Genomic DNA, 25,000 nt, shown 5'->3' with positions numbered 1-25,000 from the left:
CGCCTTGGTGGGCACCATGCAGTGCACGAAGTCGGAGCCCGGATTGCCCCGGGCGCGCACCTCCGCCAGGGTGGGCACCTTGGTGCGCACAACTTGCCTGGGCTGCGCACCAGGAAGGGCTCAAGATGGCACCCGCGTTCCGTTTTTTTCACTATCTTTCAGAACGGAAATTTTAAAATCTCGTTTTTTTTTGCCTTTTCTGGAAATTAGTGAAGGCAGCGCATCAAAGGTGCGCAACGCTGGTGCGAACCTGGGAGCGCTCCGATGTGTGCTCCAAGGTGCGGCGTGCACGAAGTCGGACCCCGGTTTGCCCCGGGTGCGCACCTCGCGTGCACCTTGGTGCGCACACCTTGGCTGGGTTGCGCGCCCTGGTGGGCACCATGGTGCGCACCAAGGAGCGCTCCGAAGTGTGCTCCAAGGTGCGGCGTGCACGAAGTCGGAGCCCGGTTTGCCCCGGGTGCGCACCTCGCGTGCACCTTCGCCGCGGTGGGCACCATGGCGTGCACGAAGTCGGAGCCCGGTTTGCCCCGGGTGCGCACCTCGCGTGCACCTTCGCCGGGGTGGGCACCTTGGTGTGCAGACCTTGGCTGGGTTGCGCGCCCTGGTGGGCACCATGGTGCGCACCAAGGAGCGCTCCGAAGTGTGCTCCAAGGTGCGGCCTGCACGAAGTCGGAGCCCGGTTTGCCCCGGGTGTGCACCTCGGGTGGGCACCTTGGTGCGCATGCCTTGCCTGGGCTGCGCACCAGGGCGGGCTCAAGATGGCACCCGCGTTCCTTTTTTTTCACTATCTTTCAAAACGGAAATTTTAAAATCTCATTTTTTTTTGCCTTTTTCTGGAAATTAGTGAAGGCAGCGCATCAAAGGTGCGCACCTCGCTGCCCACCACGGTGCGCAACGCCGGTGGGCACCCGGGAGTGCTTCGAAGTGTGCTCCAAGGTGCTGCGTGCACGTTGTCGGAGCCCGGTTTGCCCCGGGTGCGCACCTCGCGTGCACCTTCGTCGGGGTGGGCACCTTGGCTGGGTTTGCCCCGGCTGCGCTCCGAAGCGGGGTTATTGGAGCGCCGCCTCTTTTTTTGTCGGAGCGTTTGGTGGGGTTTCTCGCATTGGCTCTTCCGAGGCCCGGTTGCCACCCTGGCGCGCACGAAGTCGGAAGTAGGGTTAATTGCCCGGGTGCGCACCTTTGCCAGGGTGGGCACCTTACCTGGGCTGCGCACCAGGGCGGGCTCAAGATGGCACGCGCGTTCCGTTTTTTTCACTATCTTTCAAAACGGAAATTTTAAAATCTCCTTTTTTTTTTGCCTTTTCTGGAAATTAGTGAAGGCAGCGCATCAAAGGTGCGCACCTCGCTGCCCACCTTGGTGTGCTCTGAGGTGCGCACCCGGGAGCGCTACGAAGTGTGCTCCAAGGTGCGGCGTGCACGTTGTCGGAGCCCGGTTTGCCCCGGGTGCGCACCTCGCCTGCACCTTGGCCGGGGTGGGCACCTTGGCTGGGTTTGCCCAGGGTGCGCTCCGAAGCGGGGTTACTGGAGCGCCCCCTCTTTTTTTGTCAGAGCGTTTGGTGGGGTTTCTCGCATTGGCTCTTCCCAGGCCCGGTTGTTGGGTGCGCTCCCACCCTGGCGCGCGCGAAGTTGGAAGTTGGGTTAATTGCCCGGGCGCGCACCTTCGCCAGGGTGGGCACCTTGGTGCGCACACCTTGGCTGGGCTGCGCACCAGGGCGGGCTCAAGATGGCACCAGCATTCCCTTTTTCTCACTATCTTTCAAAACGGAAATTTTAAAATCTCGTTTTTTTTTTGCCTTTTATGGAAATTAGTGAAGGCATCGCATCAAAGGTGCGCACCTCGCTGCCCACCTTGGTGTGCTCCGAGGTGCCCACCACGGTGCGCAACGCCGGTGCGAACCCGGGAGCGCCCCGATGTGTGCTCCAAGGTGCGGCGTGCACGAAGTCGGACCCCGGTTTGCCCCGGGTGCGCACCTCGCGTGCACCTTGGTGCGCACACCTTGGCTGGGTTGCGCGGCCTGGTGGGCACCATGGTGCGCACCAAGGAGCGCTCTGAAGTGTGCTCCAAGGTGCGGCGTGCACGAAGTCGGAGCCCGGTTTGCCCCGGGTACGCACCTCGCGTGCACCTTCGCCGGGGTGGGCACCTCGGCTGGGTTGCGCGCCCTGGTGCGCACCAAGGAGCGCTCCGAAGTGTGCTCCAAGGTGCGGCGTGCACGAAGTCGGAGCCCGGTTTGCCCCGGGTGCGCACCTTCGCCGCGGTGCGCACCATGGCGTGCACGAAGTCGGAGCCCGGTTTGCCCCGGGTGCGCACCTCGCGTGCACCTTCGGCGGGGTTGCGCGCCCTGGTGGGCACCATGGTGCGCACCAAGGAGCGCTCCGAAGTGTGCTCCAAGGTGCGGCGTGCACGAAGTCGGAGCCCGGTTTGCCCCGGGTGCGCACCTCGCGTGCACCTTCGGCGGGGTTGCGCGCCCTGGTGGGCACCATGGTGCGCACCAAGGAGCGCTCCGAAGTGTGCTCCAAGGTGCGGCGTGCACGAAGTCGGAGCCCGGTTTGCCCCGGGTGCGCACCTCGCGTGCACCTTCGCCGCGGTGGGCACCATGGCGTGCACGAAGTCGGAGCCCGGTTTGCCCCGGGTGCGCACCTCGCGTGCACCTTCGCCGGGGTGGGCACCTCGGCTGGGTTGCGCGCCCTGGTGCGCACCAAGGAGCGCTCCGAAGTGTGCTCCAAGGTGCGGCGTGCACGAAGTCGGAGCCCGGTTTGCCCCGGGTGCGCACCTCGCGTGCACCTTCGCCAGGGTGGGCACCTCGGTGCGCACACCTTCTCAATGTTTTCTTGCCTTTTCTGGAAATTGGTGAAGGCAGCGCATCAAAGGTGCGCACCTCGGTGTGCTCCGAGGTGCGAACCCGAGAGCGCTCCGAGGTGCCCACGAAGTCGAAAGTCGGGTTAATTGCATTGTTTTCCCCGGGTGCGCTCCGAGGTGCGCAACATCGGCGCGCACCAAGGAGGGCTCCGAAGTGTGCTCCAAGGTGCGCACGATGGCGTGCACCTCTGGTGCGCACGATTCGGAGCTCGGTTTGACCGGGGTGCGCACACCTTGGCTGGGTTGCGCACCTTTTGTGCGCTCCAAGGTGCGCACGAAGTCGGAGCTCGGTTTGCCCCGGGTGCGCACCTTCGCCAGGGTGCGCACCTTGATGCGCACGCCTTGGCTGGGCTGCGCACCTTGGTGGGCGCCATGGTGCGCACCTTTCGTGCGCTCCAAGGTGCGCACGAAGTCGGAGCTCGGTTTGCCCCGGGTGCGCACCTTGGTGGGCGCCATGGTGCACTCCGAGGTGCCCAAGATTGGTGCGCACCAAGGAGCGCTCCGAAGTGCGCTCCAAGGTGCGCGCGAAGTCGAAAGTTGGGTTAATTGTCCGGTTTGCCTCGGGTGCGCACCTTGCGTGCACCTTCGCCAGGGTGGGCGCCTTGGTGCGCACACCTTGGCTGGGCTGCGCACACCTTGGCACCCGCGTTTCCTTCATTTTAAATTTTTTTTTTTTACAATCTCTCAAGTGGGAAATTCTATAATCTCAACTTTTTTTGCCTTTTCAGGAAACTTTTGAATGGAGCGCATCATTGGTGCGCTCCGAAGTGTGCTCCAAAGCTCTCTCCAGCTGCGTGCACCTGCCCCGGCCGCGCACCCGGCCCCGCCCAGCTTCGCTCACCTGTCCCGGGCGTCTGGTGCGGAACCTTAGAGTAAGAAACATCACCGTGCACCTTGGCCAACGTGCGCGACTCGACCGAGCGCGCACTGGCCGAGGTGCACACCGATTTCACCTGGGTGCGCGCGCAGCACCTCGGGCGCACCGGGGTGCGCGCACAACGCCCGGGTTGCACCGTGGCCTGTGTGCTCGGGGCGCCTCGGGTGCGCGCTCGGTGTCGCCCCCGCGCGCGCGGTAGTGCGGGCAGCGCACCCCGGCCCGGCCCGGCCCCGACGAGAACGCAAACGGGCAAAAGGTTTATTCAAATAGCATTGCGACGCCCGGCGAAAAACTAAAAAAGGGTGCAACACCGGGACTTCCCGGGAGGTCACCCATCCCAGTACTACTCCGGCCCAAGCGCGCTTAACTGCGGAGTTCTGATGGGATCCGGTGCACTAACGCTGGTATGATCGCACCCGTTATGAGCTTGTCGCAGTGTGTACTTAGCAAACCGCGACCCACGTGCGAATCCACCCCGGCCACCCACCCCCGTCGAGGTGCACACCCTCCCTCGCGAAGTGCGCCCCGTTCGCCAAGTGTGAGCCCTGCCCGGGTGCGCGCACCTTGCTAGGGCGTCGGGTGTGCACCCGGCCCGGCCTACGTGCGTGCACCTGGAGGGGGCGTCGTGTGCGTGCAGTGTCCCGTCTGCAACGCGGTGCCCACACACCACCTCGGGCGCAACGACCTGCGCTCACATGTGGGCCGAGTGCACCTTGGTGCATGTTCGGGGCGCCTCGGGTGCACGCTCGATCTTGCCCCGGTGCACCAAGGCGCTCGGTTTGCCCCGGGTGCGCACTTGGTGCAAGGTGGGCACCCAAAATAGGGATCAAGCACCAAAACACAAGTTTCGGGATGCAAAATGGGACCCAAGGACCACAAATGCGTTCCAAGACCCATGATGGGTCCACGAGAACAAAAATGTGTTCCGAGACTTAATAAACAAATATTGGGTTTTAGGAGAAGAAACATGCTCTGATGCCCAAAACGAGAATCGACCCCGAAAAGGCCACAGGCCAAAAGTGGGATGCGAGACAAAAAAAAATGGGACCCGAGGACCAAAATTGGGTTCCCAGGTCGAAGACAGGGCAACCGGACAAGAAACGACCTCTAAGGCTCGAAATGAGTCCCGACGACTAAAACTTGACAAGAAGCACCCATCAGGCACCCAACTCGACACCCATGGGATGCCGACCCACCCGGGCTTCCACCTAGCACACCTTGGCACCCACCCACCCTCGCACCCAACCTCGCACCCAACTTAGCACCTTTGAACCCACATTGGCACTCACCCTGACCCTGGCACCTTGGAACCCACATTGGCACTCACCTTGACCCTGGCACCCACCTTTGCACTCACCTTGGGACCCACCCTGGCTCCCACCTCGGCACCCACCCAGACACCCACCTTGGTTCCTTGGCACCCACCTTGGATCCTTGGCACCCACCCCGACACCCACCTTGGCACGCAACTTGGCTACTTGCCACCCACCTTGGCTCCTTGACGCCCACCCCGACAACCACCCCGTGACCTACCCTGGCTAGGGTTGGTGCACACCCACCCTGGTGCCCACCTTGGCACCCACCCTATGACCCACCTTGGCACGCACCTTAGTACCCACCCCGTTACCCACCCTAGGACCCACCCCGTGACCCACCTTGGCCAGGGTGGGTGCCTTGGTGCGCACAACTTGCCTGGGCTGCACACCAGGGCGGGCTCAAGATGGCACCCGCGTTCCGTTTTTTTCACTATCTTTCAAAACGGAAATTTTAAAATCTCATTTTTTTCTTTTTTTTGCCTTTTCTGGAAATTAGTGAAGGCAGCGCATCAAAGGTGCGCAATGCTGGTGCGAACCCGGGAGCGCTCCGATGTGTGCTCCAAGGTGCGGCGTGCACGAAGTCCGAGCCCGGTTTGCCCCGGGTGCGCACCTCGCGTGCACCTTCGCCGGGGTGAGCACCTTGGCTGGGTTGCGCGCCCTGGTGCGTACCAAGGAGCGCTCTGAAGTGTGCTCCAAGGTGCGGCGTGCACGAAGTCGGAGCCCGGTTTGCCCCGGGTGTGCACCTCGGGTGCGCACCTCGCGTGCACCTTCGCTGCGGTGGGCACCTTGGCTGGGTTGCGCGCCTTGGTGGGCACCATGCAGTGCACGAAGTCGGAGCCCGGTTTGCCCCGGGCGCGCACCTCCGCCAGGGTGGGCACCTTGGTGCGCACAACTTGCCTGGGCTGCGCACCAGGAAGGGCTCAAGATGGCACCCGCGTTCCGTTTTTTTCACTATCTTTCAGAACGGAAATTTTAAAATATCGTTTTTTTTTGCCTTTTCTGGAAATTAGTGAAGGCAGCGCATCAAAGGTGCGCAACGCTGGTGCGAACCTGGGAGCGCTCCGATGTGTGCTCCAAGGTGCGGCGTGCACGAAGTCGGAGCCCGGTTTGCCCCGGGTGCGCCCTGGTGGGCACCATGGTGCGCACCAAGGAGCGCTCCGAAGTGTGCTCCAAGGTGCGGCCTGCACGAAGTCGGAGCCCGGTTTGCCCCGGGTGTGCACCTCGGGTGGGCACCTTGGTGCGCATGCCTTGCCTGGGCTGCGCACCAGGGCGGGCTCAAGATGGCACCCGCGTTCCTTTTTTTTCACTATCTTTCAAAACGGAAATTTTAAAATCTCATTTTTTTTTGCCTTTTTCTGGAAATTAGTGAAGGCAGCGCATCAAAGGTGCGCACCTCGCTGCCCACCACGGTGCGCAACGCCGGTGGGCACCCGGGAGTGCTTCGAAGTGTGCTCCAAGGTGTTGCGTGCACGTTGTCGGAGCCCGGTTTGCCCCGGGTGCGCACCTCGCGTGCACCTTCGTCGGGGTGGGCACCTTGGCTTGGTTTGCCCCGGCTGCGCTCCGAAGCGGGGTTATTGGAGCGCCGCCTCTTTTTTTGTCGGAGCGTTTGGTGGGGTTTCTCGCATTGGCTCTTCCGAGGCCCGGTTGCCACCCTGGCGCGCACGAAGTCGGAAGTAGGGTTAATTGCCCGGGTGCGCACCTTTGCCAGGGTGGCACCTTACCTGGGCTGCGCACCAGGGCGGGCTCAAGATGGCACGCGCGTTCCGTTTTTTTCACTATCTTTCAAAATGGAAATTTTAAAATCTCCTTTTTTTTTTGCCTTTTCTGGAAATTAGTGAAGGCAGCGCATCAAAGGTGCGCACCTCGCTGCCCACCTTGGTGTGCTCTGAGGTGCGCACCCGGGAGCGCTACGAAGTGTGCTCCAAGGTGCGGCGTGCACGTTGTCGGAGCCCGGTTTGCCCCGGGTGCGCACCTCGCCTGCACCTTGGCCGGGGTGGGCACCTTGGCTGGGTTTGCCCAGGGTGCGCTCCGAAGCGGGGTTACTGGAGCGCCCCCTCTTTTTTTGTCAGAGAGTTTGGTGGGGTTTCTCGCATTGGCTCTTCCCAGGCCCGGTTGTTGGGTGCGCTCCCACCCTGGCGCGCGCGAAGTTGGAAGTTGGGTTAATTGCCCGGGCGCGCACCTTCGCCAGGGTGGGCACCTTGGTGCGCAAACCTTGGCTGGGCTGCGCACCAGGGCGGGCTCAAGATGGCACCAGCATTCCCTTTTTCTCACTATCTTTCAAAACGGAAATTTTAAAATCTCGTTTTTTTTTTGCCTTTTATGGAAATTAGTGAAGGCATCGCATCAAAGGTGCGCACCTCGCTGCCCACCTTGGTGTGCTCCGAGGTGCCCACCACGGTGCGCAACGCCGGTGCGAACCCGGGAGCGCCCCGATGTGTGCTCCAAGGTGCGGCGTGCACGAAGTCGGACCCCGGTTTGCCCCGGGTGCGCACCTCGCGTGCACCTTGGTGCGCACACCTTGGCTGGGTTGCGCGGCCTGGTGGGCACCATGGTGCGCACCAAGGAGCGCTCCGAAGTGTGCTCCAAGGTGCGGCGTGCACGAAGTCGGAGCCCGGTTTGCCCTGGGTGCGCACCTTCGCCGCGGTGGGCACCATGGCGTGCACGAAGTCGGAGCCCGGTTTGCCCCGGGTGCGCACCTCGCGTGCACCTTCGCCGGGGTGGGCACCTCGGCTGGGTTGCGCGCCCTGGTGCGCACCAAGGAGCGCTCTGAAGTGTGCTCCAAGGTGCGGCGTGCACGAAGTCGGAGCCCGGTTTGCCCCGGGTGTGCACCTCGCGTGCACCTTCGCTGCGGTGGGCACCTTGGCTGGGTTGCGCGCCTTGGTGGGCACCATGCAGTGCACGAAGTCGGAGCCCGGTTTGCCCCGGGCGCGCACCTCCGCCAGGGTGGGCACCTTGGTGCGCACAACTTGCCTGGGCTGCGCACCAGGAAGGGCTCAAGATGGCACCCGCGTTCCGTTTTTTTCACTATCTTTCAGAACGGAAATTTTAAAATATCGTTTTTTTTTGCCTTTTCTGGAAATTAGTGAAGGCAGCGCATCAAAGGTGCGCAACGCTGGTGCGAACCTGGGAGCGCTCCGATGTGTGCTCCAAGGTGCGGCGTGCACGAAGTCGGACCCCGGTTTGCCCCGGGTGCGCACCTCGCGTGCACCTTGGTGCGCACACCTTGGCTGGGTTGCGCGCCCTGGTGGGCACCATGGTGCGCACCAAGGAGCGCTCCGAAGTGTGCTCCAAGGTGCGGCGTGCACGAAGTCGGAGCCCGGTTTGCCCCGGGTGCGCACCTCGCGTGCACCTTCGCCGCGGTGGGCACCATGGCGTGCACGAAGTCGGAGCCCGGTTTGCCCCGGGTGCGCACCTCGCGTGCACCTTCGCCGGGGTGGGCACCTTGGTGTGCAGACCTTGGCTGGGTTGCGCGCCCTGGTGGGCACCATGGTGCGCACCAAGGAGCGCTCCGAAGTGTGCTCCAAGGTGCGGCCTGCACGAAGTCGGAGCCCGGTTTGCCCCGGGTGTGCACCTCGGGTGGGCACCTTGGTGCGCATGCCTTGCCTGGGCTGCGCACCAGGGCGGGCTCAAGATGGCACCCGCGTTCCTTTTTTTTCACTATCTTTCAAAACGGAAATTTTAAAATCTCATTTTTTTTTGCCTTTTTCTGGAAATTAGTGAAGGCAGCGCATCAAAGGTGCGCACCTCGCTGCCCACCACGGTGCGCAACGCCGGTGGGCACCCGGGAGTGCTTCGAAGTGTGCTCCAAGGTGCTGCGTGCACGTTGTCGGAGCCCGGTTTGCCCCGGGTGCGCACCTCGCGTGCACCTTCGTCGGGGTGGGCACCTTGGCTGGGTTTGCCCCGGCTGCGCTCCGAAGCGGGGTTATTGGAGCGCCGCCTCTTTTTTTGTCGGAGCGTTTGGTGGGGTTTCTCGCATTGGCTCTTCCGAGGCCCGGTTGCCACCCTGGCGCGCACGAAGTCGGAAGTAGGGTTAATTGCCCGGGTGCGCACCTTTGCCAGGGTGGGCACCTTACCTGGGCTGCGCACCAGGGCGGGCTCAAGATGGCACGCGCGTTCCGTTTTTTTCACTATCTTTCAAAACGGAAATTTTAAAATCTCCTTTTTTTTTTGCCTTTTCTGGAAATTAGTGAAGGCAGCGCATCAAAGGTGCGCACCTCGCTGCCCACCTTGGTGTGCTCTGAGGTGCGCACCCGGGAGCGCTACGAAGTGTGCTCCAAGGTGCGGCGTGCACGTTGTCGGAGCCCGGTTTGCCCCGGGTGCGCACCTCGCCTGCACCTTGGCCGGGGTGGGCACCTTGGCTGGGTTTGCCCAGGGTGCGCTCCGAAGCGGGGTTACTGGAGCGCCCCCTCTTTTTTTGTCAGAGCGTTTGGTGGGGTTTCTCGCATTGGCTCTTCCCAGGCCCGGTTGTTGGGTGCGCTCCCACCCTGGCGCGCGCGAAGTTGGAAGTTGGGTTAATTGCCCGGGCGCGCACCTTCGCCAGGGTGGGCACCTTGGTGCGCACACCTTGGCTGGGCTGCGCACCAGGGCGGGCTCAAGATGGCACCAGCATTCCCTTTTTCTCACTATCTTTCAAAACGGAAATTTTAAAATCTCGTTTTTTTTTTGCCTTTTATGGAAATTAGTGAAGGCATCGCATCAAAGGTGCGCACCTCGCTGCCCACCTTGGTGTGCTCCGAGGTGCCCACCACGGTGCGCAACGCCGGTGCGAACCCGGGAGCGCCCCGATGTGTGCTCCAAGGTGCGGCGTGCACGAAGTCGGACCCCGGTTTGCCCCGGGTGCGCACCTCGCGTGCACCTTGGTGCGCACACCTTGGCTGGGTTGCGCGGCCTGGTGGGCACCATGGTGCGCACCAAGGAGCGCTCCGAAGTGTGCTCCAAGGTGCGGCGTGCACGAAGTCGGAGCCCGGTTTGCCCCGGGTACGCACCTCGCGTGCACCTTCGCCGGGGTGGGCACCTCGGCTGGGTTGCGCGCCCTGGTGCGCACCAAGGAGCGCTCCGAAGTGTGCTCCAAGGTGCGGCGTGCACGAAGTCGGAGCCCGGTTTGCCCCGGGTGCGCACCTTCGCCGCGGTGCGCACCATGGCGTGCACGAAGTCGGAGCCCGGTTTGCCCCGGGTGCGCACCTCGCGTGCACCTTCGGCGGGGTTGCGCGCCCTGGTGGGCACCATGGTGCGCACCAAGGAGCGCTCCGAAGTGTGCTCCAAGGTGCGGCGTGCACGAAGTCGGAGCCCGGTTTGCCCCGGGTGCGCACCTCGCGTGCACCTTCGGCGGGGTTGCGCGCCCTGGTGGGCACCATGGTGCGCACCAAGGAGCGCTCCGAAGTGTGCTCCAAGGTGCGGCGTGCACGAAGTCGGAGCCCGGTTTGCCCCGGGTGCGCACCTCGCGTGCACCTTCGCCGCGGTGGGCACCATGGCGTGCACGAAGTCGGAGCCCGGTTTGCCCCGGGTGCGCACCTCGCGTGCACCTTCGCCGGGGTGGGCACCTCGGCTGGGTTGCGCGCCCTGGTGCGCACCAAGGAGCGCTCCGAAGTGTGCTCCAAGGTGCGGCGTGCACGAAGTCGGAGCCCGGTTTGCCCCGGGTGCGCACCTCGCGTGCACCTTCGCCAGGGTGGGCACCTCGGTGCGCACACCTTCTCAATGTTTTCTTGCCTTTTCTGGAAATTGGTGAAGGCAGCGCATCAAAGGTGCGCACCTCGGTGTGCTCCGAGGTGCGAACCCGAGAGCGCTCCGAGGTGCCCACGAAGTCGAAAGTCGGGTTAATTGCATTGTTTTCCCCGGGTGCGCTCCGAGGTGCGCAACATCGGCGCGCACCAAGGAGGGCTCCGAAGTGTGCTCCAAGGTGCGCACGATGGCGTGCACCTCTGGTGCGCACGATTCGGAGCTCGGTTTGACCGGGGTGCGCACACCTTGGCTGGGTTGCGCACCTTTTGTGCGCTCCAAGGTGCGCACGAAGTCGGAGCTCGGTTTGCCCCGGGTGCGCACCTTCGCCAGGGTGCGCACCTTGATGCGCACGCCTTGGCTGGGCTGCGCACCTTGGTGGGCGCCATGGTGCGCACCTTTCGTGCGCTCCAAGGTGCGCACGAAGTCGGAGCTCGGTTTGCCCCGGGTGCGCACCTTGGTGGGCGCCATGGTGCACTCCGAGGTGCCCAAGATTGGTGCGCACCAAGGAGCGCTCCGAAGTGCGCTCCAAGGTGCGCGCGAAGTCGAAAGTTGGGTTAATTGTCCGGTTTGCCTCGGGTGCGCACCTTGCGTGCACCTTCGCCAGGGTGGGCGCCTTGGTGCGCACACCTTGGCTGGGCTGCGCACACCTTGGCACCCGCGTTTCCTTCATTTTAAATTTTTTTTTTTTACAATCTCTCAAGTGGGAAATTCTATAATCTCAACTTTTTTTGCCTTTTCAGGAAACTTTTGAATGGAGCGCATCATTGGTGCGCTCCGAAGTGTGCTCCAAAGCTCTCTCCAGCTGCGTGCACCTGCCCCGGCCGCGCACCCGGCCCCGCCCAGCTTCGCTCACCTGTCCCGGGCGTCTGGTGCGGAACCTTAGAGTAAGAAACATCACCGTGCACCTTGGCCAACGTGCGCGACTCGACCGAGCGCGCACTGGCCGAGGTGCACACCGATTTCACCTGGGTGCGCGCGCAGCACCTCGGGCGCACCGGGGTGCGCGCACAACGCCCGGGTTGCACCGTGGCCTGTGTGCTCGGGGCGCCTCGGGTGCGCGCTCGGTGTCGCCCCCGCGCGCGCGGTAGTGCGGGCAGCGCACCCCGGCCCGGCCCGGCCCCGACGAGAACGCAAACGGGCAAAAGGTTTATTCAAATAGCATTGCGACGCCCGGCGAAAAACTAAAAAAGGGTGCAACACCGGGACTTCCCGGGAGGTCACCCATCCCAGTACTACTCCGGCCCAAGCGCGCTTAACTGCGGAGTTCTGATGGGATCCGGTGCACTAACGCTGGTATGATCGCACCCGTTATGAGCTTGTCGCAGTGTGTACTTAGCAAACCGCGACCCACGTGCGAATCCACCCCGGCCACCCACCCCCGTCGAGGTGCACACCCTCCCTCGCGAAGTGCGCCCCGTTCGCCAAGTGTGAGCCCTGCCCGGGTGCGCGCACCTTGCTAGGGCGTCGGGTGTGCACCCGGCCCGGCCTACGTGCGTGCACCTGGAGGGGGCGTCGTGTGCGTGCAGTGTCCCGTCTGCAACGCGGTGCCCACACACCACCTCGGGCGCAACGACCTGCGCTCACATGTGGGCCGAGTGCACCTTGGTGCATGTTCGGGGCGCCTCGGGTGCACGCTCGATCTTGCCCCGGTGCACCAAGGCGCTCGGTTTGCCCCGGGTGCGCACTTGGTGCAAGGTGGGCACCCAAAATAGGGATCAAGCACCAAAACACAAGTTTCGGGATGCAAAATGGGACCCAAGGACCACAAATGCGTTCCAAGACCCATGATGGGTCCACGAGAACAAAAATGTGTTCCGAGACTTAATAAACAAATATTGGGTTTTAGGAGAAGAAACATGCTCTGATGCCCAAAACGAGAATCGACCCCGAAAAGGCCACAGGCCAAAAGTGGGATGCGAGACAAAAAAAAATGGGACCCGAGGACCAAAATTGGGTTCCCAGGTCGAAGACAGGGCAACCGGACAAGAAACGACCTCTAAGGCTCGAAATGAGTCCCGACGACTAAAACTTGACAAGAAGCACCCATCAGGCACCCAACTCGACACCCATGGGATGCCGACCCACCCGGGCTTCCACCTAGCACACCTTGGCACCCACCCACCCTCGCACCCAACCTCGCACCCAACTTAGCACCTTTGAACCCACATTGGCACTCACCCTGACCCTGGCACCTTGGAACCCACATTGGCACTCACCTTGACCCTGGCACCCACCTTTGCACTCACCTTGGGACCCACCCTGGCTCCCACCTCGGCACCCACCCAGACACCCACCTTGGTTCCTTGGCACCCACCTTGGATCCTTGGCACCCACCCCGACACCCACCTTGGCACGCAACTTGGCTACTTGCCACCCACCTTGGCTCCTTGACGCCCACCCCGACAACCACCCCGTGACCTACCCTGGCTAGGGTTGGTGCACACCCACCCTGGTGCCCACCTTGGCACCCACCCTATGACCCACCTTGGCACGCACCTTAGTACCCACCCCGTTACCCACCCTAGGACCCACCCCGTGACCCACCTTGGCCAGGGTGGGTGCACCCACCCTGGTGCCCACCTTGGCACCCACCCATCCTAGCACCCAGCCTGTGACCGGGCTTGGAACCCAACCTTGCACCCGCACCCGTCTTGGCCAGTGTGGGTGCGCACCCATCCTGGCACCCACGTTGTGACACACCCTTTAACCCACGCACCCTAGCACCCACGTTGGCACCCACCTTGGAACCCAACCTAGCAACTTGGCACCCACCCCGTGACCCACCTTGGCATCCACCATAGCAGTCGCCGACTTGGCACCCACCTCGGCACCCACCTTGACACTTGTGGACCCACCTTGCCACTCACCCTAGCATCGACCCATCCTAGCACCCACCCTGGCACCTTTGCACCCTAGCACTCACCCATCCTAGCACCTAACCTGTGACCCACCTTGACACTCACCCTCGCACCCACCTTGGAACCCAACCTAGCACCCACCCACCCTGACACCAACCCTAGCACCTACCCACCCTTGCACCCACCCTGTGACCCATCTTGGCACCCACCCATCCTACCACTCAACCTATCACCCACCTTCTCACCCACCTTGGCATCCACCTTAGCACCCACCCACACTGGCACCTTGGCACCCACCTCGGGCAAGGTGGGTGCACACCCACCCTGGCACCCAATTTAGAACCCACCGAGCATGTTACCCACCTTGGCACCCACATTGCAGCCCACCCTAGTACCCACCCTATGACCCACATTGGCATCCACACCCTAGCACCCAGGCACCTCGACACCCGCCTTGACACCCACCCTAGCACTGAACCTGTGACCCACCTTGGAACTCACCCTAGAACCCACCCACCCTGTGAACCACCTTGGCATCCACCTTAGCACCCACCCACCTTGGCACCCACTCTAGCACTCACCCATCCTAACACCCAACTTGTTACCCACCTTGGCACCCGCCCTCGCGTCCACCTTGAAACCCACCCTAGCACCCACCCACGCAGGAGCCCACCTTGGCACCCAACCTAACACCCACGCATCCTGGCACCCAACTTGTGACCCACCTTGGAACCCACCCTAGTACCCACCTTTGAACCCACTATATCACCAACCCACCTTGGCACCCACCCTATGACCCTCTTTGGAATCCACCCTAGCACGCACCCACCCTGGCACCCACCATGGAGCGCACCCTAGCACCCACCCACCTCGGCACGCACCTCAACACCCACCTTGGTGTGCGCACTGCGCCAACCTCTCAAAGACCCTATGTGGTGCGCTCCAAAGTGTACACCTTTGGTGCGCTCCAAGGTGCGCACCTTTGGTGCACACCGAGGTGCACACCAAAGTGTGCACCGAGGTGAGCACCAAAGTGCACTCCAGGGTGCACACCAAGGCGTGCACCTTTGGTGCGGTCAATGCAAACGAATTCGGAAGTTGGGGTCGATGTCCTAATCGCTGCTGCAGACTACACGTATGAGAATCGGACAAATAGCTTTATATAGGGGAGGTGTTGCGTTTGATGGGTCGACTCCCCTGGTTGTGTGCACTGCACCAACTTCAAAGACCCTGTCTTGTTTAAGAAGTCAAAAGTTGGGGTGGATGTCCTAATCATTGCTGCAGTCTACGCATGTATGAGAATCAGACAAATAGCTTATATAGGGGAGGTGTTGCATTCGGTGGGTTGACTCCCCTGGTTGTGCGCACTGCGCCAACCTCAAAGACCCCGCATAGCAGAAGAAGTCGGAAGTCGGATTTTGGTGAGCACCAAGGCGTGCACCTTTGGTGCGGTCAACGCAGACGAATTCAGAAGTTGGGGTGGATGTCCTAATCGTTGTTGCAGGCTACACATGTATGAGAATCAGACAAATAGCTTATATAGGGGAGGTGTTGGGTTTGATGGGTCAACTCCCTTGGTTGTGCGCATTACGCCAACCTCAAAGACCTTGTTTTCGTTAAGAAGTCAAAAGTTGGGGTCAATGTCCTAATGGCTCCTGCAGGCTACACATGTATGAGAATCGGACAAATAGCTTATATAGGGGAGGTGTTGGGTTTGATGGGTCGACTCCCCTGGTTGTGCGCATTACGTCAACCTCAAAGACCTTGTTTTCGTTAAGAAGTCAAAAGTTGGGGTCGATGTCCTAATTGCTCCTGTAGACTACACATGTATGAGAATCAGACAAATAGCTTATATAGGGGAGGTGTTGGGTTTGATGGGTTGACTCCCCTAGTTGTTCGCATTACACCAACCTCAAAGACCTTGTTTTCGTTTAGAAGCCGAAAGTTGGGGTCGATGTCCTAATTGCTCCTGCAGGCTACGCATGTATGAGAATCAGACAAATAGCTTATATAGGGGAGGTGTTGGGTTTGATGGGTCGACTCCCCTGGTTGTGCGCATTGCGCCAACCTCAAAGACCCTGCATTGCGGATGAAGTCGAAAGTCAGAGTTTGGTGTGCTACAAGGTGTGGTCGAAGGTGCTCACCTAGGTGTGCACCTTTGGAGCACAGGAAAAGTGCCCTCCAAAAGTGCGCACCTTTGGAGTGCACAAAAGTGCCCTCCAAAAGTGCGCACCTTTGGAGCGCAGAAAAGTGCCCTCCAAAAAGTGCCCTCCAAAAGTGCGCACCTTTGGAGCGCAGAAAAGTGCCCTCCAAAAAGTGCCCTCCAAAAGTGCGCACCTTTGGAGCGCAGAAAAGTGCCCTCCAAAAAGTGCCCTCCAAAAGTGCGCACCTTTGGAGCGCAGAAAAGTGCCCTCCAAAAAGTGCCCTCCAAAAGTGCGCACCTTTGGAGCGCAGAAAAGTGCCCTCCAAAAAGTGCCCTCCAAAAGTGCGCACCTTTGGAGCGCAGAAAAGTGCCCTCCAAAAAGTGCCCTCCAAAAGTGCGCACCTTTGGAGCGCAGAAAAGTGCCCTCCAAAAAGTGCCCTCCAAAAGTGCGCACCTTTGGAGCGCAGAAAAGTGCCCTCCAAAAAGTGCCCTCCAAAAGTGCGCACCTTTGGAGCGCAGAAAAGTGCCCTCCAAAAAGTGCCCTCCAAAAGTGCGCACCTTTGGAGCGCAGAAAAGTGCCCTCCAAAAAGTGCCCTCCAAAAGTGCGCACCTTTGGAGCGCAGAAAAGTGCCCTCCAAAAAGTGCCCTCCAAAAGTGCGCACCTTTGGAGCGCAGAAAAGTGCCCTCCAAAAGTGCGCACCTTTGGAGCGCACAAAAGTGCCCTCCAAAAGTGCGCACTTTTGGTGCGCACCAAGGCGCTGGTTCGGTCGTTGCAGGCGAGTTCGGAAGTTGGGGTCGATGTCCTGAGCGGAGGTGCAAACTACACAGGTGTCGGAATCGGACAAATAGCTTATATAGGGGAGGTGTATGCTTCGATGGGTCGACTCCCCAGGTTGAGCGCACCGCGCCAACCTCAAAGACCCTACGGTATGGATGAAGTCGGAAGTTGGGTCCGATGACCGATTCGATTAGTAGGTATGCTCATGAGGTCGGAATTTGGGTCCGATGACCTGCCATGTGCAGGAAGGCGAATGTTGACACTGTGCGTTGCAAGGTGCACACCAAGGCGCTGGTGCGGTCTTTTTAGTCGAGTTCGGAAGTTGGGGTCGATGTCCTGATCGGAGGTGCAAGCTACACAGGTGTGGGAATCGGACAAATAGCTTATATAGGGGAGGTGTATGCTTCGTTGGGTCGACTCCCCGGGTTGAGCGCACCGCGCCAACCTCAAAGACCCTACGGTATGGATGAAGTCGGAAGTTGGGTCCGATGACCGATTCGATATGTAGGCATACTCGCGAGGTCGGAATTTGGGTCCGATGACCTGCCACGTGCAGGAAGGCGAATGTTGGCACTGTGCGTTGCAAGGTGCGCACCAAGGCGCTGGTTCGGTCGTTGGAGGCGAGTTCGGAAGTTGGGGTCGATGTCTTGATCGGAGGTGCAAACTACACAGGTGTGGGAATCGGACAAATAGCTTATATAGGGGAGGTGTATGCTTCGTTGGGTCGACTCCCCGGGTTGAGCGCACCGCGCCAACCTCAAAGACCCTACGGTATGGATGAAGTCGGAAGTTGGGTCCGATGACCGATTCGATATGTAGGCATACTCGCGAGGTCGGAATTTGGGTCCGATGACCTGCCATGTGCAGGAAGGCGAATGTTGGGACTGTGCGTCGCAAGGTGCGCACCAAGGCGCTGGTGCCGTCGTTGCAGTCGAGTTCGGAAGTTGGGGTCGATGTCCTGGTCAGAGGTGCAAACTACACAGGTGTGGGAATCGGACAAATAGCTTATATAGGGGAGGTGTATGCTTCGATGGGTCGACTCCCTGGGTTGAGCGCACCGCGCCAACCTCAAAGACCCTACAGTATGGATGAAGTCGGAAGTTGGGTCCGATGACCGATTCGATACGTAGGCATATTGGCGAGGTCTGAATTTGTGTCCGATGACCTGCCATGCGCAGGAAGGCGGAATTTGGGTCCGATGACCGAGTTGATGGCGTGCCATGCGCAGAAAGGCGGAATTTGGGTCCGATGACCGAGTTGATGTTGATGGCCCGCCATGCACAGGAAGGCGGAATTTGGGTCCGATGACCGATTTGAAGGCGTGCCATACGCAAAAAGGCGGAGTTTGGGTCCGATGACCGAGTTGATATTGATGGCCCGCCATGCGCAGGAAGGCGGAATTTGGGTCCGATGACCTGACATACGCATGGAGTCCGACTCGGGGGCCGATGTTCGATTCGATGACTTGCATTGTGGGTAAAGTCGGAAGTTGTGGTCTTTGACCCGATTCGATGACCAGACTTCGGCTGCTTGAGAATCGGACAAATAACTTATATAGGGGAGGTAGTGTTCTCGAGCATCCTCCCCCCGTGCCCGTTTATGTCGATTGATGCTGGTGCTCGACTGGTTGGAGCGCTCGGATGCAAAAATCTTGCACCAGGATTTATCGATTGTGATGGACACGGCAAGTCTCCTGATTGCTATGCAGGAGCTCATCGTGAATCTCTATGCGGCCTTGGTATGGACTCGACCTGCGGAATGGTTCGGCAATGGTAGTCGCTCCAACACGTCCTTGCAATGGCCACAGAGGTGATTCGACTAGAGCTCCAGTCTAGCTTTTGGGTTGCTTGGCGGACTGGTATAGCCGCGATCGAGTTCCGGCCATGAACGTTTTAGATAGCTCTTGGGCTTTCTGGGACGGAAGTCGGAAGTTTGGGCTGTTGTCCGATTTGATGACCATTCTTCGGATGTGTGAGAATCGGACAAATAACTTATATAGGGGACTGTGTTGTCTCACGCAGCCCCCTCCTTGCCCCTCTATCTCGACCGATGTTGGTGCTTGAAAGGGTTGGGATCGCTCGGATTTATAAACGTGCACCACCATTTGTCGAGTGTGAGGGACGCGGCAGGTCTCCTAAATGCTATGCGGGCGCTCTCTGAGAATCTCTATCCGGCCTCGACACAGACTAGTCTTGCTGAATGGTTTGGCACTGGTAGTCGATCCAACACGTCGTTGTTGTGGCCGCCTAGGCGATTCGATTCGAGCCCCCGTCTAGCTTTTGGGTTGCTTGGCGGATTTTGCCCTATCCGCAAGTGAGCTCGGTCCCTAAACGTTCGAGAAACCCGATTGCTATGCGCCGACTCTCTTTCTTGCGAGCCTCCATCTAGCTTTTGGGTCTCTACGGAACGGAAGTCGGAATCTGGGACCGTTGTTTGATTCGACGAGGCAGACTACGGTTGTGCGAGAATCGGACAAATAACTTATATAGGGGAGGTGTTGACTGGAGCATTCTCCCCCGTGCCCCTCTAACTCGACCAATGCTGGCGCTCGAACGGTGGTAGCGCTCGGATTTTCATTGAGCGCCAGCATTGGTCGATTTAGAGGGGCATGCGAGATTCCCGAATGCTATGCGAGGGCTCTAACGGAAATGTCTATTGGTTTCGGTATGGATGCAATTGCGAGTGGTTCGGCAAAGGTAGTCGTTCCGATGCGTCCATGTCGTGGCCAAATCGATAATTCGATTTGAGCCCTCGTATAGCATTTGGGTCTCTCGATGTGATTCCGCATTCCAGTCCCTTTGGGCACTGCTTGAGCCGCATCCCAGGGGGTTCCCTTCCCAATAATCTGCCTCGCAACCCGATTGCTATGCGGTGAGGCTCCTCGGCCGCCTCGGAACTATCTGTGTATCAGACGCATCGCGGGATAAGGGGTTGGCAACGGTAGTCGCCCCAAGCGCGTCCGATGCTTGGACCATTCCGAGGCGGCCCTGAAGCCTCTTCCGTCTAGCCGTTGGGTCCTTCTCGCCGCATCCCTCGCCTCGCACCCCGATTGCTATGCGGTGAGGCTCCTCGGCCGCCTCGGAACTATCTGTGTATCGGACGCGTCGCGGGATAAGGGGTTGTCACTGGTAGTCGCCCCAAGCGCGTCCGATGCTTGGACCATTCCGAGGCGGCCCTGAAGCCTCTTCCGTCTAGCCGTTGGGTCCTTCTCGCCGCATCCCTCGCCTCGCACCCCGATTGCTATGCGGTGAGGCTCCTCGGCCGCCTCGGAACTATCTGTGTATCGGACGCGTCGCGGGATAAGGGGTTGTCATTGGTAGTCGCCCCAAGCGCGTCCGATGCTTGGACCATTCCGAGGCGGCCCTGAAGCCTCTTCCGTCTAGCCGTTGGGTCCTTCTCGCCGCATCCCTCGCCTCGCACCCCGATTGCTATGCGGTGAGGCTCCTCGGCCGCCTCGGAACTATCTGTGTATCGGACGCGTCGCGGGATAAGGGGTTGTCACTGGTAGTCGCCCCAAGCGCGTCCGATGCTTGGACCATTCCGAGGCGGCCCTGAAGCCTCTTCCGTCTAGCCGTTGGGTCCTTCTCGCCGCATCCCTCGCCTCGCACCCCGATTGCTATGCGGTGAGGCTCCTCGGCCGCCTCGGAACTATCTGTGTATCGGACGCGTCGCGGGATAAGGGGTTGTCACTGGTAGTCGCCCCAAGCGCGTTCGATGCTTGGACCATTCCGAGGCGGCCCTGAAGCCTCTTCCGTCTAGCCGTTGGGTCCTTCTCGCCGCATCCCTCGCCTCGCACCCCGATTGCTATGCGGTGAGGCTCCTCGGCCGCCTTGGAACTATCTGTGTATCGGACGCGTCGCGGGATAAGGGGTTGTCACTGGTAGTCGCCCCAAGCGCGTCCGATGCTTGGACCATTCCGAGGCGGACCCGAAGCCTCTTCCGTCTAGCCGTTGGGTCCTTCTCGCCGCATCCTTCGCCTCGCACCCCGATTGCTATGCGGTGAGGCTCCTCGGCCGCCTCGGAACTATCTGTGTATCGGACGCGTCGCGGGATAAGGGGTTGTCACTGGTAGTCGCCCCAAGCGCGTCCGATGCTTGGACCATTCCGAGGCGGACCCGAAGCCTCTTCCGTCTAGCCGTTGGGTCCTTCTCGCCGCATCCCTCGCCTCGCACCCCGATTGCTATGCGGTGAGGCTCCTCGGCCGCCTTGGAACTATCTGTGTATCGGACGCGTCGCGGGATAAGGGGTTGTCACTGGTAGTCGCCCCAAGCGCGTCCGATGCTTGGACCATTCCGAGGCGGACCCGAAGCCTCTTCCGTCTAGCCGTTGGGTCCTTCTCGCCGCATCCCTCGCCTCGCACCCCGATTGCTATGCGGTGAGGCTCCTCGGCCGCCTTGGAACTATCTGTGTATCGGACGCGTCGCGGGATAAGGGGTTGTCACTGGTAGTCGCCCCAAGCGCGTCCGATGCTTGGACCATTCCGAGGCGGACCCGAAGCCTCTTCCGTCTAGCCGTTGGGTCCTTCTCGCCGCATCCCTCGCCTCGCACCCCGATTGCTATGCGGTGAGGCTCCTCGGCCGCCTTGGAACTATCTGTGTATCGGACGCGTCGCGGGATAAGGGGTTGTCACTGGTAGTCGCCCCAAGCGCGTCCGATGCTTGGACCATTCCGAGGCGGCCCCGAAGCCTCTTCCGTGTAGCCGTTGGGTCGTTCTCGCCGCATCCCTCGCCTCGCACCCCGATTGCTATGCGGTGAGGCTCCTCGGCCGCCTTGGAACTATCTGTGTATCGGACGCGTCGTGGGATAAGGGGTTGTCACTGGTAGTCGCCCCAAGCGCGTCCGATGCTTGGACCATTCCGAGGCGGCCCCGAAGCCTCTTCCGTGTAGCCGTTGGGTCCTTCTCGCCGCATCCCTCGCCTCGCACCCCGATTGCTATGCGGTGAGGCTCCTCGGCCGCCTTGGAACTATCTGTGTATCGGACGCGTCGCGGGATAAGGGGTTGTCACTGGTAGTCGCCCCAAGCGCGTCCGATGCTTGGACCATTCCGAGGCGGACCTGAAGCCTCTTCCCTCTAGCCGTTGGGGCTTTCTCGCCGCATCCCTCGCCTCGCACCCTGATTGCTATGCTGTGAGGCTCCTCGGCCGCCTTGGAACTATCTGTGTATCGGACGCATCGCGGGATAAGGGGTTGGCAGTGGTAGTCGCCCCAAGCGCATCCGATGCTTGGACCATTCCGAGGCGGCCCTGCAGCCTCTTCCGTCTAGCCGTTGGGGCCATCTCGCCGCATCCCCCACCTCGCACCACGATTGCTATGCGGTGAGGCTCCTTGGCCGCCTCGGAACTATCTGTGTATCGGACGCATCGCGGGATAAGGGGTTGTCACTGGTAGTCGCCCCAAGCGCGTCCGATGCTTGGACTATTCCGAGGCGGCCCTGCAGCCTCTTCCGTCTAGCCGTTGGGGCCATCTCGCTGCATCCCCCACCTCCTCGGCCGCCTCGGAACTATCTGTGTATCGGACGCATCGCGGGATAAGGGGTTGGCAGTGGTAGTCGCCCCAAGCGCGTCCGATGCTTGGACTATTCCGAGGCAGCCCTGCAGCCTCTTCCGTCTAGCCTTTGGGGCCATCTCGCCGCATCCCTCGCCTCGCACCCCGATTGCTATGCGGTGAGGCTCCTCGGCCGCCTGGGAACTATCTTCGTATCGGACGCATCGCGGGATAAGGGGTTGTCACTGGTAGTCGCCCCAAGCGCGTCCGATGCTTGGACTATTCCGAGGCGGCCCTGTGGCCTCTTCCGTCTAGCCGTTGGGGCCATCTCGCCGCATCCCCCACCTCGCACCCCGATTGCTATGCGGTGAGGCTCTTCGGCCGCCTTGGAACTATCTTCGTATCGGACGCATCGCGGGATAAGGGGTTGTCACTGGTAGTGGCCCCAAGCGCGTCCGATGCTTGGACTATTCCGAGGCGGCCCTGCAGCCTCTTCCGTCTAGCCGTTGGGGCCATCTCGCCGCATCCCCCACCTCGCACCCCGATTGCTATGCGGTGAGGCTCCTCGGCCGCCTTGGAACTATCTTCGTATCGGACGCATCGCGGGATAAGGGGTTGTCACTGGTAGTCGCCCCAAGCGCGTCCGATGCTTGGACTATTCCGACGCGGCCCTGTGGCCTCTTCCGTCTAGCCGTTGGGGCCATCTCGCCGCATCCCCCACCTCGCACCCCGATTGCTATGCGGTGAGGCTCCTCGGCCGCCTTGGAACCATCTTCGTATCGGACGCATCGCGGGATAGGGGGCTGTCACTGGTAGTCGCCCCAAGCGTGTCCGATGCTTGGACCATTCCTAGGCGGCCCTGAAGCCTCTTCCGTCTAGCCGTTGGGGCCTTCCCGCCCCATCCCTCGCCTCGCACCCCCGATTGCTATGCGGTGAGGCTCCTCGGCCGCCTTGGAACCATCTGTGTATCGGACGCATCGCGGGATAAGGGGTTGGCACTGGCAGTCGCCCCAAGCGCGTCCGATGCTTGGACCATTCCGAGGTGGCCCTGAAGCCTCTTCCGTCTAGCCGTTGGGGCCTTCCCGCCCCATCCCTCGCCTCGCACCCCGATTGATATGCGGTGAGGCTCCTCGGCCGCCTTGGAACTATCTGTGTATCGGACGCATCGCGGGATAAGGGGTTGGCACTGGTAGTCGTCCCAATCGCATCCGATGCTTGGACCATTCCGAGGCGGCCCTGCAGCCTCTTCCGTTTAGCCGTCGGGGCCTTCCCGCCGCATCCCTCGCCTCGCATCCCGATTCCTATGCGGTGAGTCTTCTCGGCCGCCGCGGAACTATACCTGTTATTGCTACTGCATCCTTCGGCTGGTAACCTCCTCTGCCGCCTTGGAACGTTCTCTTTGTCGGACGCGTCGCGGGATAAGGGGTTGGCACTGGTAGTCGCCCCAAGCGCGCCCGATGCATAGACCGCTCCGAGTCGACCTTGCTTTCAGCCTCTCACATGCATAGACCTCTCTGAGTCGACCCTGCAGCCTCTCACGTTTAGCCTTTGGAATCTCGCCTCACAACATGATTGCTATCCTTGATGCATCCCTTGCCTCGAGCCCTGATTGCTTTCTTGGCTGCATCCCTCCTCTCCTCACAGCCCGGTTGTCATCACTGCTTCATCCGTCGCTTCATGCATTCTGGCTGCTGGGCCCTTCCCACCGCACACCTCGATTGCTATCTCTTCTGCATCACACACCCCGATTGCTATCTCTGCTACATCCCTCGGCTCTCACTTCTGCATCCTTCGCCTCACACCTCGATTGCTATCAATGCTGCATCCGTAACCTCACACCCCGATTGCTATGCGGGGAGGCTCCTTGGCCGCCTTGGAAATTTCTGTGTGTCGGACGCACCGCGGGATAAGGGGTTGGCACTGGTAGTCGCCCCAAGTGCGCCCGATTCTTAGACCGCTTCGAGGTGACCTCGTAGCCTCTTTCGTCCAGGCTTCCTGCCTTCAACGCCCTTTTTACACCTCGATTGCTATGCGCGGGCTCGTTGGCGTCTATCACCTCTCTGCGAAGAGTGGCACGATGATTGTTGGGGTAAATCGTAGCAGTCCGATCTCTGGCCTTGGGCCATTGTGAGGGCTGATCGATTTCCTGTGCGCATCTCGTGTTCGCCCAGTAACAGACTCGACGACTTGTAATCGGTCTTGTTCCCGATTGTTCCTGGAGGTAGTCTTCGGAACTCTTGGATTTGACCTGTCACTCGAACTGTCCTCTTCCGAGGATGCTTGTGTGTGTGTGCTTGTGCCATTTCCTTGGCGGTATTAACGAGATATTAAAGAGCGGAGTGAGCGCCTCGCCCAGCTATGTTTGGGGCTCTCACTCCCTTACCCGGTGTGCGACCGCTTTGCACGTAGGTTGCGGAGCATCGCGACTCTTTCGATGTTTGGCGGTTGTCTTCCGGTGATGCGTTGGTCCCGAAGTGCACGTTACTAGCATTTCTGCCATTGTTCTCGATCTTTGGCACGTTCCTTCGTTGCAATTGGATATATATCTCCGTTTATACGCGCAGGCTTCTCCCGCCTATTCAGCGCTGTCCCACTCTCAGCACTCTCGTGGTCTCCTTGGCTTCTCTCTCCCGTGAGCGAGCTCTCTTCTCGAGTCTTTTCCATGTCCCATGGAGGTTGCCTTGCGAAATTCGGGCACACAAACGTGACCGGATAAGAGCGGAATTGCCTATGAGGAGAAGCTCACCTTAGGGAGCAGCAATGCCGAGTGTTTCGACAGAGGGTAGAGGGGGCGTTGTTTGGGCGGTTGCACAAAAGAGTGCTACGTTTGCACTGAAGGTTGCTTCTTCGTCTCCGACGAACTCTTCGAGGCAAAAAAGCTTGTTTACGGGGTCGAGGTGGGACTGTTCGTGCGAGTTGCGCCACCAAAAGTGCGTAGGGGGCATATACCTGGGAAATGGATGTCTCTG

General features: G+C 60.6%; 2 non-coding genes across 2 annotated transcripts; both read right to left on the bottom strand.

The window, feature by feature from the left end:
* Window positions 1-4,033: 4,033 nt before the first annotated feature.
* On the bottom strand, window positions 4,034-4,152 carry LOC131868534 (5S ribosomal RNA). The gene has a single exon (XR_009366984.1). It is a non-coding gene; the product is annotated as a 5S ribosomal RNA (ribosomal RNA).
* A 7,804-nt stretch (window positions 4,153-11,956) lies between these two features.
* On the bottom strand, window positions 11,957-12,075 carry LOC131868575 (5S ribosomal RNA). The gene has a single exon (XR_009367022.1). It is a non-coding gene; the product is annotated as a 5S ribosomal RNA (ribosomal RNA).
* Window positions 12,076-25,000: the final 12,925 nt, after the last annotated feature.

Source organism: Cryptomeria japonica, unplaced genomic scaffold, assembly GCF_030272615.1.
Source record: "Cryptomeria japonica unplaced genomic scaffold, Sugi_1.0 HiC_scaffold_209, whole genome shotgun sequence".
NCBI classification, from domain to species: Eukaryota; Viridiplantae; Streptophyta; class Pinopsida; order Cupressales; family Cupressaceae; genus Cryptomeria; species Cryptomeria japonica.
Note: the sequence above shows the minus strand (reverse complement) of the source record. Positions and strands in the feature narration are given on the sequence as shown.